Source organism: Bufo bufo, chromosome 5, assembly GCF_905171765.1.
Source record: "Bufo bufo chromosome 5, aBufBuf1.1, whole genome shotgun sequence".
Taxonomy (NCBI): Eukaryota; Metazoa; Chordata; class Amphibia; order Anura; family Bufonidae; genus Bufo; species Bufo bufo.
The window spans coordinates 141,112,113-141,130,299 of record NC_053393.1 but is presented as its reverse complement, the minus strand read 5'-3'; the positions used below and the strand labels follow the sequence as shown (position 1 = coordinate 141,130,299).

The window sequence follows — 18,187 nt, the reverse complement described above, 5'->3', positions numbered from 1 at the left end:
CTAGAGTAGAAACTCCATAAAAGTGACCCCATCTAAGAAACTACACCCCTCAAGGTATTCAAAACTAATTTTACAAACTTTGTTAACCCTTTAGGTGTTGCACAAGATTTAATGGAAAATAGAGATACAATTTCAAAATTTCACTTTTTTGGCAGATTTTCCATTTTAATATTTTTTTTCCAGTAACAAAGCAAGGGTTAACAGCCAAACAAAACTCATTATTTATGGCCCTTATTCTGTAGTTTACAGAAACACCCCATATGTGGTCGTAAACCGCTGTACGGGCACACGGCAGGGCGCAGAAGGAAAGGAATGCCATACGGTTTTTGGAAGGCAGGTTTTGCTGGACTGGTTTTTTTGACACCATGTCCCATTTGAAGCCCCCCTGATGCACCCCTAGAGTAGAAACTCCAAAAAAGTGACCCCATTTTAGAAAGTACGGAATAAGGTGGCAGCTTTGTTGGTACTAGTTTAGGGTACATATGATTTTTGGTTGCTCTATATTACACTTTTTGTGCGGCAAGGTAACAAGAAATAGCTTTTTTGGCACCGTTTTTTTTTTTTTTTTGTTATTTACAACATTCATCTGACAGGTTAGATCATGTGGTAATTTTATAGAGCAGGTTGTCACGGACGCGGTGATACCTAATATGTATACCTTTTTTTTATTTATGTAAGTTTTATACAATAACTTCATTTTTAAAACCAAAAAAAGTTTGTGTCTCCATAGTCTAAGAGCCATAGTTTTTTCAGTTTTTGGGCGATTATCTTGAGTAGGGTCTCATTTTTTGCGGGATGAGATGACTGTTTAATTGGCACTATTTTGGGGTGCATATGACTTTTTGATCACTTGTTATTACACTTTTTGTGACGTAAGATGACAAAAAATGGCTTTTTTTACACCGTTTTTATTTTTTATTTTTTACGGTGGTCACCTGAGGGGTTAGATCATGTGATATTCTTATAGAGCCGGTCGATACGGACGCGGCGATACCTAATATGTATACTTTATTTTTATTTATGTAAGTTTTACACAATGATTTCATTTTTGAATGAAATCATGTTTTAGTGTTTCCATAGTCTGAGAGCCATAGTTTTTTCAGTTTTTGGGCGATTATCTTGGGTAAGGTATGATTTTTGCGGGATGAGATGACGGTTGATTGGTACTATTTTGGCGTACATGTGACTTTTTTGATCACTTTTATTACCTTTTTTGGGAAGTAAGGTGGGCAAAATTTCAATTTTCTCATAGTTTTTATTTTTTTATTTTTATGGTGTTCACCGTGCGGGGAAAGTAACATGACCGTTTTATAGATCAGGTCGTTACGGACGCGGCGATACCTAATATGTGTAGTGTATTTTATTTTTTTAATTTTTATTCAGTGATGAATGTTTTTTTTTTTATCTTAACTTTTTTCACTTTTTTTAACTTTTTTTTTTACCCAGACCCACTTGGTTCTGGAAGATCCAGTGGGTCTGATGTCTGTATAATACAGTACAGTACAATATATATTGTTCTATACTGTATTTTACTTACACTGAACAGATCTATGCTTTTAGCACAGATCTGTTCAGCACCATGGACAGCAGGACGCCTGAGCAGGCGTCCTGTTGCCATGGGAACCCTCCCCGTCTGCTCAGAACTTCGCAGACGGGGAAGGGTAAGCACGGGGCTGAGGGGGGCTCTCTGGGGGCTCTCTCCCTCTCCATCGGGGGGCTGCAAAGGCACAGCAGCCCCCCGATGGAGAGGGAGGGAGCTCCCTGACCGACGACAGTTAACTTTTTCCATACAGCGGTCCGTACGGACCGCGGTATGGAAAGGGTTAAACAGCTGACATCTTCACAGATGTCAGCCGTTTATACCAGGGTGCCAGCAATGTGCTGGCACCCTGGTATAACCACTAGAAGCCAACGATCATTCATGGGGAGGCGGGCGGGGGATCGCGATCCCGCCTGCCGCACCGCCCGCCTCCCGCACGCGACACCCCCCCCCCGCACCACCCGCCGGCATAAAATCGTGCAGGGGTGCAGGGGGGGGGTGAAAAATATTGATTATAGGCACTCAAAAGTTTCTGATCCCCGCGGTCAGGGACCGCGGGCATCAGAAACTGCAAAAAGCACAGCAAACCGCAGGTCTGAATTGACCTGCGGTTTGCTGCGATCGCCGACACGGGGGGGTCACATGACCCCCCCTGGCGTTGTCACAGGATGCCGGCTGAAGGATTTCAGCCGAAATCCCGTTCCGTTTAACCCCTCGGGCGCCGGAATACTGAGTTCAAGTTAGGACGTACCGGTACGCCCTGAGTCCTTAAGGACTCGGGAAATAGGGCGTACCGATACGCCCTGCGTCCTTAAGGGGTTAAACTTTAGGGGCTAGAACCTGGGATCTTTTAATCCCTTGTCATATTCACCCTAATAGAGATCTATTACCGTGAATAGGACTTCACACTGTCCCTGCTGCCCTGTGCACAAAGCAGCAGGGAGCTTACCATGGCAGCCTGGGCTTAAATAGCGTCCTGGCTGCCATGGTAACCAATCAGAGCCTCAAAATTACACTGCTAGGGCTCCGATCAGAAACTATCACTGCCACCAATGAAAAAGGGTCTCTCCAGAATGCAGTAGCACAGCCTAGCATCGGTAAAAAAACAAATCCCAGTATCGAATCGATCCGGGTACAAAGTATCGATTGGGTATCGATAGTTCGATACCAGATGCAACCCTACAATGAATAGCAGAAAATACTGTATACTGGGTAGTACAGCTTAGCATTTTTAATGGGACTGAGCTGATGTAATGTCTCAACTAAATGTACAGCGCTATGCATGGGTAAAAAGGGTGTAGGGCATTCAATTCGAGGTGTTGGCGGCTGAATCCCCACTGATCAGACAGACCTATAGGAGCCTGCTCTAATTTAATTTAATAAATTACATGGAGCATTGAGTTGTAATGTGGATACTTTTCCACTCACCAGATCAGCAAAAAACGGTGCCCTATTAAGCTAGAATGAAGTAGCAATCATCCATAGATACAGTGAGGTCCATAAATATTGGGACCGACACAATTCTAACATTTTTGGCTCTATACACCACCACAATGGTTTTGAAATGAAACGAACAAGATGTGCTTTAACTGCAGACTGTCAGCTTTAATTTGAGGGTATTTACATCCAAATCAGGTGAACAGTGTAGGAATTACAACAGTTTGCATATGTGCCTCCCACTTGTTAAGGGACCAAAAAGTAATGGGACAATTGGCTTCTCAGCTGTTCCATGGCCAGGTGTGTGTTATTCCCTCATTATCCCAATTACAATGAGTAGATAAAAGGTCCAGCGTTTATTTCAAGTGTGCTATTTGCATTTGGAATCTGTTGCTGTCAACTCTCAAGATGAGATCCAAGGAGCTGTCACTATCAGTGAAGCAAGCCATCATTAGGCAGAAAAAAACAAAAGAAGGAACGCATCGGTGAGCTCAGCAACACCAAAAGACCCGGAAGACCACGGAAAACAACTGTGGTGGATGACCGAAGAATTCTTTCCCTGGTGAAGAAAACTTCACAACAGTTGGCCAGATCAAGAACACTCTCCAGGAGGTAGGTGTATGTGTGTCAAAGTCAACAATCAAGAGAAGACTTCACCAGAGTGAATACAGAGGGTTCACCACAAGATGTAAACCATTGGTGCACTTAAAAAACAGGAAGGCCAGATTAGAGTTTGCCAAACGACAGTTCTGGAAAAACATCCCTTGGACAGATGAGAGCAAGATCAACTTGTACCAGAGTGATGGGAAGAGAAGAGTATGTAGAAGGAAAGGAACTGCTCATGATCCTAAGCATATCACCTCATCAGTGAAGCATGGTGGTGGTAGTGTCATGGCGTGGGCATGTATGGCTGCCAATGGAACTGGTTCTCTTGTATTTATTAATGATGTGACTGCTGACAAAAGCAGCAGGATGAATTCTGAAGTGTTTCGGGCAATATTATCTGCTCATATTCAGCCAAATGCTTCAGAATTCATTGGACGGTGCTTCACAGTGCAGATGGACAATGACCCAAAGCATACTGCAAAAGCAACCAAAGAGTTTTTTAAGGGAAAGAAGTGGAATGTTATGCAATGGCCAAGTCAATCACCTGACCTGAATCCGATTGAGCATGCATTTCACTTGCTGAAGACAAAACTGAAGGGAAAATGCCCCAAGAACAAGCAGGAACTGAAGACAGTTGCAATAGAGGCCTGGCAGAGCATCACCAGGGATGAAACCCAGCGTCTGATGATGTCTATGCGTTCCAGACTTCAGGCTGTAATTGACTGCAAAGGATTTGCAACCAAGTATTAAAAAGTGAAAGTTTGATTTATGATTATTATTCTGTCCCATTATTTTTGGTCCCTTAACAAGTGGGAGGCACACATGCAAGGGTTTTAAATACCCTCAAATTAAATCTGACAGTCTGCAGTTAAAGCACATCTTGTTCATTTCATTTCAAATCCATTGTGGTGGTGTATAGAGCCAAAAATGTTAGAATTGTGATGATATGCCAATATTTATGGACCTGACTGTATGTCCCACATTATAGGTTGGACATTCTTTACCACCATAAACATGATTTTGGGGAGTTGACTTGCAAGGGATTTACACCAACAAATATTTAAGCAGGGAATGCATTCAAATTACATTGGTATTGTTGTACAGGCTTAAATTTGAAGTAAGGCTGTAAGCTAAGAAAACTGGAGGGGAGAAAGTCTTTGTAGAGGACAGCACAACAGATAAGTCTACTTGCACATCTGTGGCGGAGGTTCTAGAAGAATCCATCGCTGACTCTGGCAGAAACATGGAGACGGTGGTATTTTATCCGGCAAAATGTCAGAACTCATGCCAGATCCCAACGTACTCCATTATAGTGAATGAGATCCAGCTGGCGCTGGTGGTGTCTGGCATGTGTTGGATCCAGCAATTTTTGTTTCTTGTTTCTGTATTCTGTTCCTATGCTGGAAAAAAATACTTGAATCTAGGAGCAAGCGTGTGCCTAGCCTAAGGGAATTATGATGCTTATACACATATGCAGAAAAAAAAACTGCAGAGGATCAAATCTGTATGGGAGTGTCCCGACTCTCCCCCTAGGGTACATTGTAGCAAGTAAAGTGTTGAATTTCAACATAACTAAATTTGTTCCCACAGGAAAAGCTGCTGCCAGAAGTGTTTCTCAAAACTCGCTTGGCCGAGCATGCATGTTTAAGGTGGAGTCAGGAAACAATAGCCGTTGGTTGGAGAAGCAAAAAACACAGTTTTGTGCCTGATTATTAAAGGTTTTTTTTTAGATTTTTTTTTATACTGATGACTAGAGATGAGCGAATCGACTTCGGATGAAACATCCGAAGTCGATTCACATAAAACTTCGGTCCAATACTGTACGGAGCAAGCACTCCGTACAGTATTATAATGTATTGGCTCAGATGAACCGAAGTTATTATTTTGCGAAGTCTCGCGTGGCTTTGCGTAATAACTTTATAGATTAATATTTACTGTAAAAAAATAAATTCCCAAACTCTGGTTCGGTTCCAAGTGGTACCTTGGAACTAAACCAGAGCTCTGGAAATGTTTTTTTACAGTAAAAATTAATCTATGAAGTTATTACGCAAAGCCACGCGAGACTTCGCAAAGTAATAACTTCGGCTCATCTGGGCCAATACATACTAATACTGCGAATTCGCTCATCCATACTGATGACCTATCCTCAGAATAGGCATTCGGTATCTGATCGTTGGGAGTCTGAAACCCAGGACCTCCACCGATCAGCTGTTTGAGAATGCACAGGCGCTCCTGTGAGCACTGAAGCCTTTTCTCTGCTTTTCCTAGGCCAGTGACGACACTTTTATGCATCACGTGGCCTAGAAGCAGCTCAGTCCTATTCAAATGAATGGGGCTGAGCTGCAATACCAAGCACAGGCGCTATACAATCTACAGCACTGTACTTGGTAAGCATGGAGCAGGCGGCTGCGCTCACAGGATCGTAGTTCCTTCTCAAACAGCTGATCAGTGAGGAATAGGCAATCAGTAAAAAGAATCTTGTAAAACCCTTTTAATTTCCCACTGGAAAAACTTATACGAGCTGCACTGTTTACGTTGTCAGAAGAAACTACTGTCGGGTGAATGAGCGTCTTCTTAGTGCAGCCATACACATTCAATAGCAGTCTTCGGCCAACAGCTACATGTCTCCCAACTCCAACTTTCACATATGTTCGGCTCAGCAGAACATGTATGTGTATTCAATGAGAGAGGGGTATAGGCGCTGCCAGGCACCTCTGGCAGAGGCTTTTCTCCTGAGACAACAAAAGAATCAGGCAAAAATGTCAGGGGAGTGTATGGGAACCTCAAAAGGTATGATCTAGACTTTCATAGGAAACTTTACATAAGAGCACAACCTGACAACCAACAATAGCATGATCTCATAATGGACCAAAGTTGTCCACACATCAGACTAAAGTTGATCAAAATGGATGATTTCAACCAAAATGAGCATTCATTGGGTGAAAATTAACAATCATTTTAGCTGACCGATTACAGACCATTAGGGTTGCCACAATACCAACATTTTGATTTGATTTCGATACCATAAAAAAGTATTGCGATAGTCGATACCACGCGAAACAAAAAACACAAAAATAGCCGCGTGCATTTCGCATTTTATGGAAGGTCCGGCCCATAACAGAAAAGTCCTATCCTATTTTTGGGGAAACAAGGTGACAAAAAAAATAGCGAATCGTGAGTTCACCGTATAGGTGATATTTTTTTTATATTTTAATAGTTTGGACTTTTCGGACGTGGCGATATGTAATGTGTTTATTTATTGTTTATATATTTTATATGTAAAATTGGGCAAGTTTTTAAATTTTTTATTTTTATTTAACCCCTTCACGACTGCAATCCGAATATATACGTGATAGCTGCACATGCCCCGTGCAGCTATCACGTGTATAGACGTCATTGCAGTTCTTTAATCCAAGTGCTGCAAAGCGCTTGGATTAAAGCTTCTGCCCGTGTCCTGCTGCTGTCACGGACAGCATACAGTCTAGCAATGCCGGCAAGGGACCAATCAGAGTGGCCCCTTGCCGGCAATCGATCCGATTGGTTAGTCAGTGCAGACTAACCAATCGGATCGCGGCAGTGTTAAAATCCCGGTTTCAGGCTCTGATCTGTGCTCTGCAGATCAGAGCCTGAAATCAGATAAAGTGTCCTGAAGCCCCCGATCTGTGCCCCCTTCTTGAGTGCCTCCAACCCCCCACCACCACCATCGTGAGCCCTGACTCTGCCATCGGTCCCCGTCCCCCCCCTCCCATGTATCCTGACTCGATCTGAAATTTATGAATGCTGCCCCCCCTCCCTGCCTTTTAAGCGCTGCCCCCGATCGGTCCCCTTCTGTGTGTGGTGGCGGCGGCTCCATTAATGAGCCGCCGCCATCAGCAGCGTGTGTCAGCTCTATGCTGACACTGCTGTAACCCCATAAATGCTGCAGTAGCGGCATCCATGGGGTTAATAGAGGGAGGGGAGCCCGATCGCAGCGCCCATTGGTTGCCATGGCATAGGCGTCCGGTGCTACCAAATACAGGGCATCTGATTGTATTTTACTTTGCAATGCAAGAGCATTGCAAAGTATAGTACAACCATCATCCCCAGTGGATCTTCAAGATCCAAGAGGGAACTGATAAAAAAAAAATGTAATAAAAGTAAAAATAAATAAATAAAAATGTAAAAAATAAATGCCTTTTCTATAAAAAAAAAAACAAAAAGAAACACACATATTAGGTGTCACCCGCGTCCGTAACGACCATCTATATAAAATATATCACATCATCAACCCCGTCCAATAAACACCATAAAAAATTAAAAATTTAAAACGGTGTAAAAAAAAAGGTAACCTTACATCACAAAAAGTGCAACACCAAGCAATCAAAAAGGTGTATGTACCCCAAAATCAAACCGTTACCTCATCCCGCAAAAACTGAGCCCATATTAAGACAATCGCCCAAAAAATAAAAAAGCTATGGCTCACAGACTATGGAGACACTAAAACATCATTTTTTGGGTTTCAGAAATGCTATTATTGTGTAAAACTTAAATAAATAAGAAAAAAGTATACATATTGGGTATTGCCATGTCCGTAACGATCTGCCTCAATAAAACTGTCACATGACCTAACCCCTCAGATGAACGCTGTAAAAAAAAAATAAAAAAAATAAAAAAAGTTCAAAAACAGCCAATTTTTTGGCCACCTGCCCCCATAAAGTGTAATAATGAATGATCAAAAAATCATATGTCCCAAAAATGGTACCAATAAAAACCTCAACAATTTCTGCAAAAAACGAGCCCCTGCACAAGACGATCGGTAGAAAAATAAAAAACAATATGCGTTCAGAAACCAATCCAGCAAAATCTGCCTTCCAAAAACCATACAGTGTTCCTTTCCTTCTGCGCCCTGCCGTGCGCCCTTACATCAGTTTACGACCACATGTGGGGTGTTTCTGTAAACCGCAGAATCAGAGTAATAAATATTGAGTTTTGTTTGGCTGTTAACCCTTAATGTGTTAAAGAAAAAAAAACGAGATTTTTGTGAACTCACCTGTAAAATCTCTTTCTCGCGTAGTTCATTGGGGGACACAGACCGTGGGTATAGCTGCTTGCTGCCACTAGGAGGCGACACTAGGCTAAGAAGTGATAACTCCTCCCCTGCAGGCTATACCCCCTCCAGCCTGGAGAGAGCATATCAGTTTGTGCCAAAGCAATAGGAGTAGGAGAAAAAAAATCAATAAGGAAAATACAGTAAACAACCAATAACTGACAAACATCAGTCGGATTGAACCAGAACTGAGGACCATACTGGCCCACCAACCGCCATTATGTGCGGCAAACAGAACACTGGGTGGGAGCTGTGTCCCCCAATGAACTACGCGAGAAAGAGATTTTACAGGTGAGTTCACAAAAATCTCGTTTTCTCGCTCGTATCATTGGGGGACACAGACCGTGGGACGTCCTAAAGCAGTCCACGGGGAGGGAAACAAGTCATACGCCCATGGAGAAAAAACGCCCTCGAGGATGCGTAATCCGCTGCCGCCTGCAAGATCTTGCTGCCTGGAGCAGCAACAGTTGGTGTCTAGAAAAGCCCCCCGAAAAACTCAGTGAGCTTGCCGGAAGACCAAGACGCTGCCTTCTAGAAGCGATGCCTGGAGTAGATGAACCCGAGAAGTGACGACCGCTGGTCGGCCAGGCCATCACTCCGCTAGGAAGCAACCGTCAGGCAGACCATCCCAGGAAAAAAACATCCCTTCGAAGTCGCCAGCTATGACAAGGACCTCCAAGAAAATCAGGTAAAGAACCCATACAGCGGAACGCGCCAGATATGACCAGCAAATCTCAGAGGCCAAAATAGATGCTGATGAAGAGCCCGCCCTTAAATTATACGAGGGAGAAAGAAGAGAAAACCATTTCTGAGATGACCCGGAAAACGGCGACCTTCCGCCAGAAAGAAAATTCTGGACGGAGCACTGCCTGATGCAAATGACAAAAGGACAAATGGACGTACAAGAAGGCGCTATCAACTTGGAAAGCCGTCGGATGGAATATCCTGCCATCTGGAATGCCGCCTTCCTAGGAATAAAAAGAAGAAGCCCAGAGGGAGGGCTCGTTTGTCCCTGAAACGCCTCCAGCGATCTACAGATCGTTGGGACGAAGCCGGTTGCAGGCCACAACTGTGGAAGCAGAACCAAAATCCAGGTTCGCAGGGTCCTCCTCTGGGTAAAAGAAACCGGTAATGGAAAGCCCCATAAGTGACATATATTGACTTCCGGGCAGAGACCAAGATAAGAGAATACTCTCCGTGGAAAAAAATAGATCCCGGATTCCATAGCTATACAACCCATTACTACCGGTCGAGTAGACCGAAGGAAAAGATGGTCAGCAATCCAGCTAGAGGAAGGACAGGAAAGAAAAAAAGGGTGATCCGTTCCAGGAACGAAATCCCTACCAGTGGTGGCAAGGCGTGACAGACACCGGCTCGGCAAGGCGTGGGGGGACCGTAGTCCACCCCCGGAAGGAGCAGTGAAAGGAATGACCACCATGGCTTGATGTGACACAGAAGTAATCATATCTGAAGGAAGGTATCACTGTAGTGGTAGACAAGTGCCACAGGGACTAAGCTACCCAGTCGAGCGCACCCAAAGTAAGGTGCTAATAGCTATGGCATGTACGCCAATGCAAAACCCGAGTTGACGACACAAGAACAATAGTTGTCAGAGCAACGGACAATTAACAGTAATGAAGACCATTAAGAGGCCAGGGCAAAAGCCCATTGCCATCAGAGACCGGCACTTACAGAATCTCTTGGTAATGTAACAAACCCCTGAGGAGGAGCCCAAACAAGGGAAGCCACCAGAGTAACACAAATGCCACACTCCAGTTGAGGAGGAGGCCACACCGTACCGGATACCAATACCAGGGTCAGAAGAAACCGCCGTCTGACGAAGGAACTGTGCAGTAGTAATGTGCAGTAGGAACCCTAGCATGTAGTGGAGGTGCAAATACCCCTTGTACAGTAAGAGCTACAGCCTGCTCCTCCCGGCGTAAAACTGAGGGAGAGGCCTAAGGACACCCAGAAGTAGCATGGAACCATGCTATCTCAGTCAACCAGAGCCATCCTGAGGCATTCCGTCTAAAAAGGGGGAAGAACAGGAGCAACCGCCGAAGCCGTGCCAGGGTAGAACCCCTATCTGAGGGAGCTGACCCACTGCCGCGAGTTCGATCTCCGGCCCTAATGTGAAAATTTCCCTTGCTTTTTGACAGAAGTGGGATCTGAACCCACGCCTCCATTTGGAGACCAGAACACCCCATACACGGAAGAGATTAACTCTTGAGTCTGGCACCTTAGACCACTCGGCCATCCTGACTTAGAGAACACGCCGTAGTAGCCAATGCAGAATGCCAGCAAAACACCCTCACCTATTAAGGAAGAGTGGTGGCCCAGAATACAGAGTCAGTGCAACCTTGGGTTCGCTGGATCGTAATCCCAACATTTGTATAATGGCGTGCACACCACACGTTGTAGAGGATCAATTTCTGACCAACCTGAACGGTGGAGGCCCATGGGGATGGGAATCTCTAGGGCACCTGAGTATTGCTGAGTGACCCCCCTGAGAGAACAAAGGTCGACATAACTGCGCCAAAAACCAGTACCAGAAGAAAAGGGAAGGATACAATATGGGAGCAGCCCCAGCATCCATATACCACTAGATGAAGAGTACCAGGCACCAGTGGTAACGACTGTTGCCGCGGCCCACCTGTGAAGGAAGCCAAGGTATCTAGTGTCGTGGCTTAGTTGAATTAAAGCATGCATAGATGCTCAGTGATTTCCTGTTAGTTGTAGAAGGGGATAATGCCACGACTGTTGAATAGTATTCAGTGGTAGCGCCATCCTCCGTCAAGGAAGGGAGGTAGGGAGATAATCAGAACCGTATCCAACGGTAGTGTAATAACCCCTCCATGGAGGGGGTAACACGTACTGTAAGCACTGCACTCAATGGAAGTGCAATTACTCCACCTTTGAAGGCAGAAAAATATAGGAAGTACTGTATCCTGAGTTAGCGCAAATACCTAACCTATGGCAAGGGTAATGCACCCAGCAGGAATTGACCCCAATGGTAGAGAATTACACCCCTATGGAAGAGGATAATGCATATGATTAGTCCCGTACCCGGTGGGTCGAGAATTCCTCCACCTATGTAAGGGGGTAATACTTACAGTAAACACTGCCACCCGCGATAAAGCCATAACGCCTCCTATATGAGAGAGGCTAATGCATAATGCCAGTACTGTACCCAGTGGAACAGCAAATCCGTCAACTACCGAAAGGGGGACGCGAATGGCTGGCACTGACCAGTGCAAGTGCAGTCAGTCACCTGTGGAAGGAGGGATACAAAGGGTAAGTACTGTATCCAGTAGTAATGCAAAAGCCGCCTAAGGAAGGGGGTAATGCATACAATCAGTACTGCTGGTAGTAAGGATGCAATCTAGAAGATTCATATCAGAGTCCGCAGAACTGATCCCCTGTTCCCTCAGAACCAACCCCTGCCAGAAGGGAGGGTTCTGAATATCACCCTAATGAGGAAGGGTGGAGGTGCGGAGGAGACCGAGGAGGAAGTGTCCTGTTCGTGCGCAGCTCTACCTCTCAGCATCTAGCCATGGGAGTTGCAGGCTGTGTCAGTGGTGATATAACAATCAACCACCCAGGAGGTGGAACCGGCATCTCTACATGACCGCTCACTGGATTGTGTGGGCGGTACTCAATCAACCCACGACCCAGGGGGGTGGATTGGGAACTGCCAGAGGTCCTCCGTTGGATTGCGCATGTGGATTAACAACCAAATGACCCAAGAGGGTGGATTGGGAATCCATCAGCTGTGCTCCCCTGGCTTTGTGCAGGTGGAGTATAATCAACCAAACGGCCTCAGCGGGCGGATTGGGAATCCTTCAGATGTGCTCCCCTGGATTTGTGCAGGTGGATTATTATCAACCAAACGGCCTCAGCAGGCGGATTGGGAATCCTTCAGATGTGCTCCCCTGGATTTCACAGGTGGTGGCATATACACCAGACGACCCAGAAGGGTGGTCTGGGAATTCTTCATGTGTGCTTTCTCAACCAAACAGCCCAGGAAGGGCGGATTGGAAAACTGTGAGCAATCCTCCCCTGTCCGGATAGGACATGGGCCCAGTCCCGTACCCCACCACCAGGGTGGGACATGCGGTGAAATGGCCTGAGGGGGCAGGACTACCTGTGATGCCCCCACTAAATGAATAAGCGGCAGAAGGTGTTAAATTCCTATTTGGCCTGCAGAAAGGGGACACTGGATAAACCAGTGCCGGCTGCAAAAATGCGACTTGCCATAAAGGGTTAACCCAGCTCAGAGGACCGGAGGCGGAGCTCAGCGGGCACCTGGGGAGGAGGGACATCTAGTCGGGGAGAATTCGCGCCTAAAAGGACGAACCCGCCCCCTCCATGAACGGAATGAAAGTTGCGGCCTAGTAGGCCGCAAAGCCGGGACATAAAGTTCGGTGCACAGCCGACCGGGCGGTACTGCCGGTCGGCTACCACAGAGGGACTGAATCAGTGGGCCGATGTGTCCACCTGCCTGCCAAAAACTGCACGGGCTGAGTCCCGGTAGGCCCGAAGAGAAGCCGGGGCATACATTTTTGGCGCCGGCCGAACGAATAGCCGGCCGGGAAGTGGGGTGACCGGAGCGGCGCTCCCAAGCGCCCTGGCTATACACCGGCCGCGGGAGCTCACCCCGCAGACCCATCCCGTGGCCGCAAAAAAAAACTGCACGGGAGAGACCCGGTAGGGCCCGAAGAGAAGCCGGGGCCTAAATTTTTGCCGCCGGCCGAACAAATAGCCGGCCGGGAAGTGGGGTGACCGGAGCGGCGGTCTCAAGCGCCCTGGCTATACACCGGCCGCGGGAGCCTTGGGCTCGCTGGATAGGAGGGGATACCTGAAGGAGGATACAGGCCCAGTATCAGGATATACCTGATCAGGAGATACCTGAGGGAGGACACAGGCCCAGAACCCCAGTCTCCCACACACCATCAATTCACCAGCAACGGCTGATCAACCTATCAAGCCACAGCCATAGCTTTACATTGGGGCCTGAGGTAATGTGGAGCCCTAACCATGGGAATGGCCCACTTGAAGAAAAATGGATGAGGTGACCAAGGGGAAGGGAGGGCTGAGGATACTTACCCAATGCGGACTACTCACCCCATCTTCATCCTCTTCTCTTCACCCTTTCTCAGAGTACCAGCAGGGTCACCTCTTCAGCCACTGGCACCCGAAGTGGCAAGGGACTGGAATGGCGGAGGGTCTGGCCGGATTCAGGTGACCCCTTTGGCTGGCGGGAAGCAGGGGAGCTGGGCTGCCCTGGTCCACTTTTGTTTCTTGGGGAGGGCGAGCGGTGAGGGATTCCGACACCGGCCTTGCTCCCGGGGTAGACAGAGTGGCTAGGCGACTCTGTTTCCCCAAACCTAAAAAGGAAAAAGATAAAATAATAAAAGTACGCCGCCCTGCAAAAGCAGGGAGGTCTGCCTCCTACGACACTAAGCTAAAAACTGATATGCTCTCTCCAGGCTGGAGGGGGTATAGCCTGCAGGGGAGGAGTTATCACTTCTTAGCCTAGTGTCGCCTCCTAGTGGCAGCAAGCAGCTATACCCACGGTCTGTGTCCCCCAATGATACGAGCGAGAAAATGTAATAAAATAGAAAATCTGCTAAAAAAGTGAAATTTAGAAATTTCATCTCCATTTTCCTTTAACCACCTCAGCCCCCAGTGCTTAAACACCCTGAAAGACCAAGGCCACTTTTTTACACTTCTGACCTACACTACTTTCACCGTTTATTGCTCGGTCATGCAACTTGCCACCCAAATGAATTTTACCTCCTTTTCTTCTCACTAATAGAGCTTTCATTTGTGGTATTTCATTGCTGCTGACATTTTTACTTTTTTTATTATTAATCGAAATTTAACGATTTTTTTGCAAAAAAATGACATTTTTCACTTTCAGTTGTAAAATTTTGCAAAAAAAAAACGAGATCCATATATAAATTTTGCTCAAAATTTATTGTTCTACATGTCTTTGATAAAAAAAAAAATGTTTGGGTAAAAAAAAAAAATGCTTTGGGTAAAAGTTATAGCGTTTACAAACTATGGTACAAAAATGTGAATTTCCGCTTTTTGAAGCAGCTCTGACTTTCTGAGCACCTGTCATGTTTCCTGAGTTCTACAATGGCCAGACAGTACAAACACCCCACAAATGACCCCATTTCGGAAAGTACACACCCTAAGGTATTCGCTGATGGGCATAGTGAGTTCATAGAACTTTTTATTTTTTGTCACAAGTTAGCGGAAAATGATGATTTTTTTTTTTTTCTTACAAAGTCTCATATTCCACTAACTTGTTACAAAAAATAAAAACTTCTATGAACTCACTATGCCCATTCACGAATTACCTTGGGTCTCTTCTTTCCAAAATGGGGTCACTTGTGGGGTAGTTATACTGCCCTGGCATTCTAGGGGCCCAAATGTGTGGTAAGGAGTTTGAAATCAAATTCTGTAAAAAATGACCTGTGAAATCCGAAAGGTGCTCTTTGGAATATGGGCCCCTTTGCCCACCTAGGCTGCAAAAAAGTGTCACACATCTGGTATCTCTGTATTCAGGAGAAGTTGAGGAATGTGTTTTGGGGTGTCATTTTACATATACCCATGCTGGGTGAGATAAATATCTTGGTCAAATGCCAACTTTGTATAAAAAAATGGGAAAAGTTGTCTTTTGCCAAGATATTTCTCTCACCCAGCATGGGTATATGTAAAATGACACCCCAAAACACATTCCCCAACTTCTCCTAAGTACGGAGATACCAGATGTGTGACACTTTTTTGCAGCCTAGGTGGGCAAAGGGGCCCACATTCCAAAGAGCACCTTTCGGATTTCACAGGTCATTTTTTACAGAATTTGATTTCAAACTCCTTACCACACATTTGGGCCCCTAGAATGCCAGGGCAGTATAACTACCCCACAAGTGACCCCATTTTGGAAAGAAGAGACCCCAAGGGTATTCGCTGATGGGCATAGTGAGTTCATGGAAGTTTTTATTTTTTTGTCACAAGTTAGTGGAATATGAGACTTTGTATGAAAAAAAAATCAAAAAAAAAATCAGCATTTTCCACTAACTTGTGACAAAAAATAAAAAATTCTAGGAACTCGCCATGCCCCTCACGGAATACCTTGGGGTGTCTTCTTTCCAGAATGGGGTCACTTGTGGGGTAGTTATACTGCCCTGGCATTTTCCAGGGGCCCTAATGTGTGGTAAGTAGGTAAATGACCTGTGAAATCCTAAAGGTGCTCTTTGGAATATGGGCCCCTTTGCCACCTAGGCTGCAAAAAAGTGTCACACATCTGGTATCGCCGTATTCAGGAGAAGTTGGGGAATGTGTTTTGGGGTGTCATTTAACATATTCCCTTGCTGGGTGAGAGAAATATCTTGGCAAAAGACAACTTTTCCCATTTTTTTATACAAAGTTGGCATTTGACCAAGATATTTCTCTCACCCAGCATGGGTATATGTAAAATGACACCCCAAAACACATTCCCCAACTTCTCCTGAGTACGGCGATACCAGATGTGTGACACTTTTTTGCAGCCTAGATGCGCAAAGGTGCCCAAATCCTTTTAGGAGGGCATTTTTAGACATTTGGATACCAGACTTCTTCTCACGCTTTGGGCCCCCTAGAATGCCAGGGCAGTATAAATACCCCACATGTGACCCCATTTTGGAAAGAAGACACCCCAAGGTATTCAATGAGGGGCATGGCGAGTTCATAGAAATTTTTTTTTTTGGCACAAGTTAGCGGAAATTGATATTTTTTAATTTTTTTCTCACAAAGTCTCCCGTTCCGCTAAATTGGGACAAAAATTTCAATCTTTCATGGACTCAATATGCCCCTCACGGAATACCTGGGGGTGTCTTCTTTCCGAAATGGGGTCACATGTGGGGTATTTATACTGCCCTGGCATTCTAGGGGCCCTAAAGCGTGAGAAGAAGTCTGGAATATAAATGTCTAAAAAGGAGACTTTTGTATTACTTACCAGTAAAGTCTCTTTCTCGCTCTTCCTTGGGGGACACAGGAAACCATGGGTATAGCTCTGCTCCCTAGGAGGCGTGACACTAAGCGAAAGCTGTAAGCCCCTCCTCCATCAGCTATACCCTTCAGCCTGGAGAAGAGACTGCCAGTTGCGTGTCCAAGTAGTGAAAGATAACCACCAACCGGAAAAAAGAACTGTCGGGCCCCAACGGGGGCAACCAAGCCGGAACCACAACTGTAACCCAATGAAGGGCGGGTGCTGTGTCCCCCAAGGAAGAGCGAGAAAGAGACTTTACTGGTAAGTAATACAAAAGTCTCCTTTTCTCGCCCATATTCCTTGGGGGACACAGGAAACCATGGGACGTTCCAGAGCAGTCCCAGAAGGGAGGGACCAGAACAAACTCAACCAACGCCAGAGGCATCAATCAACTGCCGCTGCAACACCAGACGGCCTAAAGCAGCGTCAGCCGACGCATGAGTATGCACCCTGTAGAACTTGGTGAAGGTGTGCAAGGAGGACCAAGTGGCCGCCTTGCAAATCTGCTCCGAAGAAGCCCGATTTCTCTGAGCCCAGGAAGCCCCGACCGCTCTAGTGGAGAGAGCGGTAACACCAAGGGGAGGAACCCTGCCCTTGGCGAGATAAGCCTCAGTAACAGCCATCTTGACAAAACGAGCGATAGCAACTTTGGATGCCGCCATCCCTCTGCGCGACCCTTCCGGGACCACAAAGAGCGAGTCAGTATGCCTGAAAGAGCTGGTTACTTCCAGGTAAATCTTGAGCGCCCTGACAACGTCCAGGCTATGAAGCTTCCTCTCCCGCGGATGGGAAGGGGAAGGACACAAAGAGGGGAGAACGATGTCCTCCGTTCAGATGAAAGGCGGAGACCACCTTAGGAAGGAAGGAAGGGACCGGACGAAGAACCACCTTGTCCTGGTGGAACACTAGGAAAGGTTCCAGACAGGAGAGTGCAGCCAATTCGGCACACCCTCCGAAGAGAGGTGATGGCTACCAAGGAAAATAACCTTGCAGGACAGAAGTCGCAAGGAAACCGTCCGCAGAGGCTCGAAAGGAGAAAGCCTGGAGCGCTGAGAGAACCAGGTTCAGGTCCCAGGGCGGGTACCGGAGGGCGATACGGAGGAACCGCGTGAGCCACGCCCTGAAGGAGGTCTTGACAGGACCAAGGGGGGCCAGTGGGCGCTGAAACAAAATGGACAGCGCAGATACCTGACCCTTCAAAGAACTAAGGCCTAGACCTTGGGCCAGTCCGCTCTGCAGGAAGGACAAAACGGTGGGGAGAGAAAAGCGGAGCGGAGGAATCCCCAGATCGGTACAGAACCCAAAAAAGTCCTCCAGGTCCTATAATAGATCCTAGAAGAGGACGGCTTACGGGCGCGGATCATGGTGCGGCGGACACTCCGCAGAAAAACCCCTACGTGTCAGGACGGTGGTCTCAACAACCACGCCGTCAAACGTAGGGACCCTAAACGCGGGTGGAAGATCGGTCCCGAGAGAGAAG

At 46.4% G+C, this 18,187-nt stretch overlaps 1 protein-coding gene and 1 non-coding gene across 2 annotated transcripts in view; both read right to left on the bottom strand.

Moving 5' to 3' along the window:
- Positions 1 to 18,187, bottom strand: part of PRKDC (protein kinase, DNA-activated, catalytic subunit) — a 448,398-nt gene that overhangs the window by 76,161 nt on the left and 354,050 nt on the right.
- TRNAL-CAA lies at positions 10,823 to 10,932 on the bottom strand. Its single transcript has 2 exons — positions 10,895 to 10,932; positions 10,823 to 10,868 (listed from the first exon to the last, which is right to left on the bottom strand). It is a non-coding gene; the product is annotated as a tRNA-Leu (tRNA).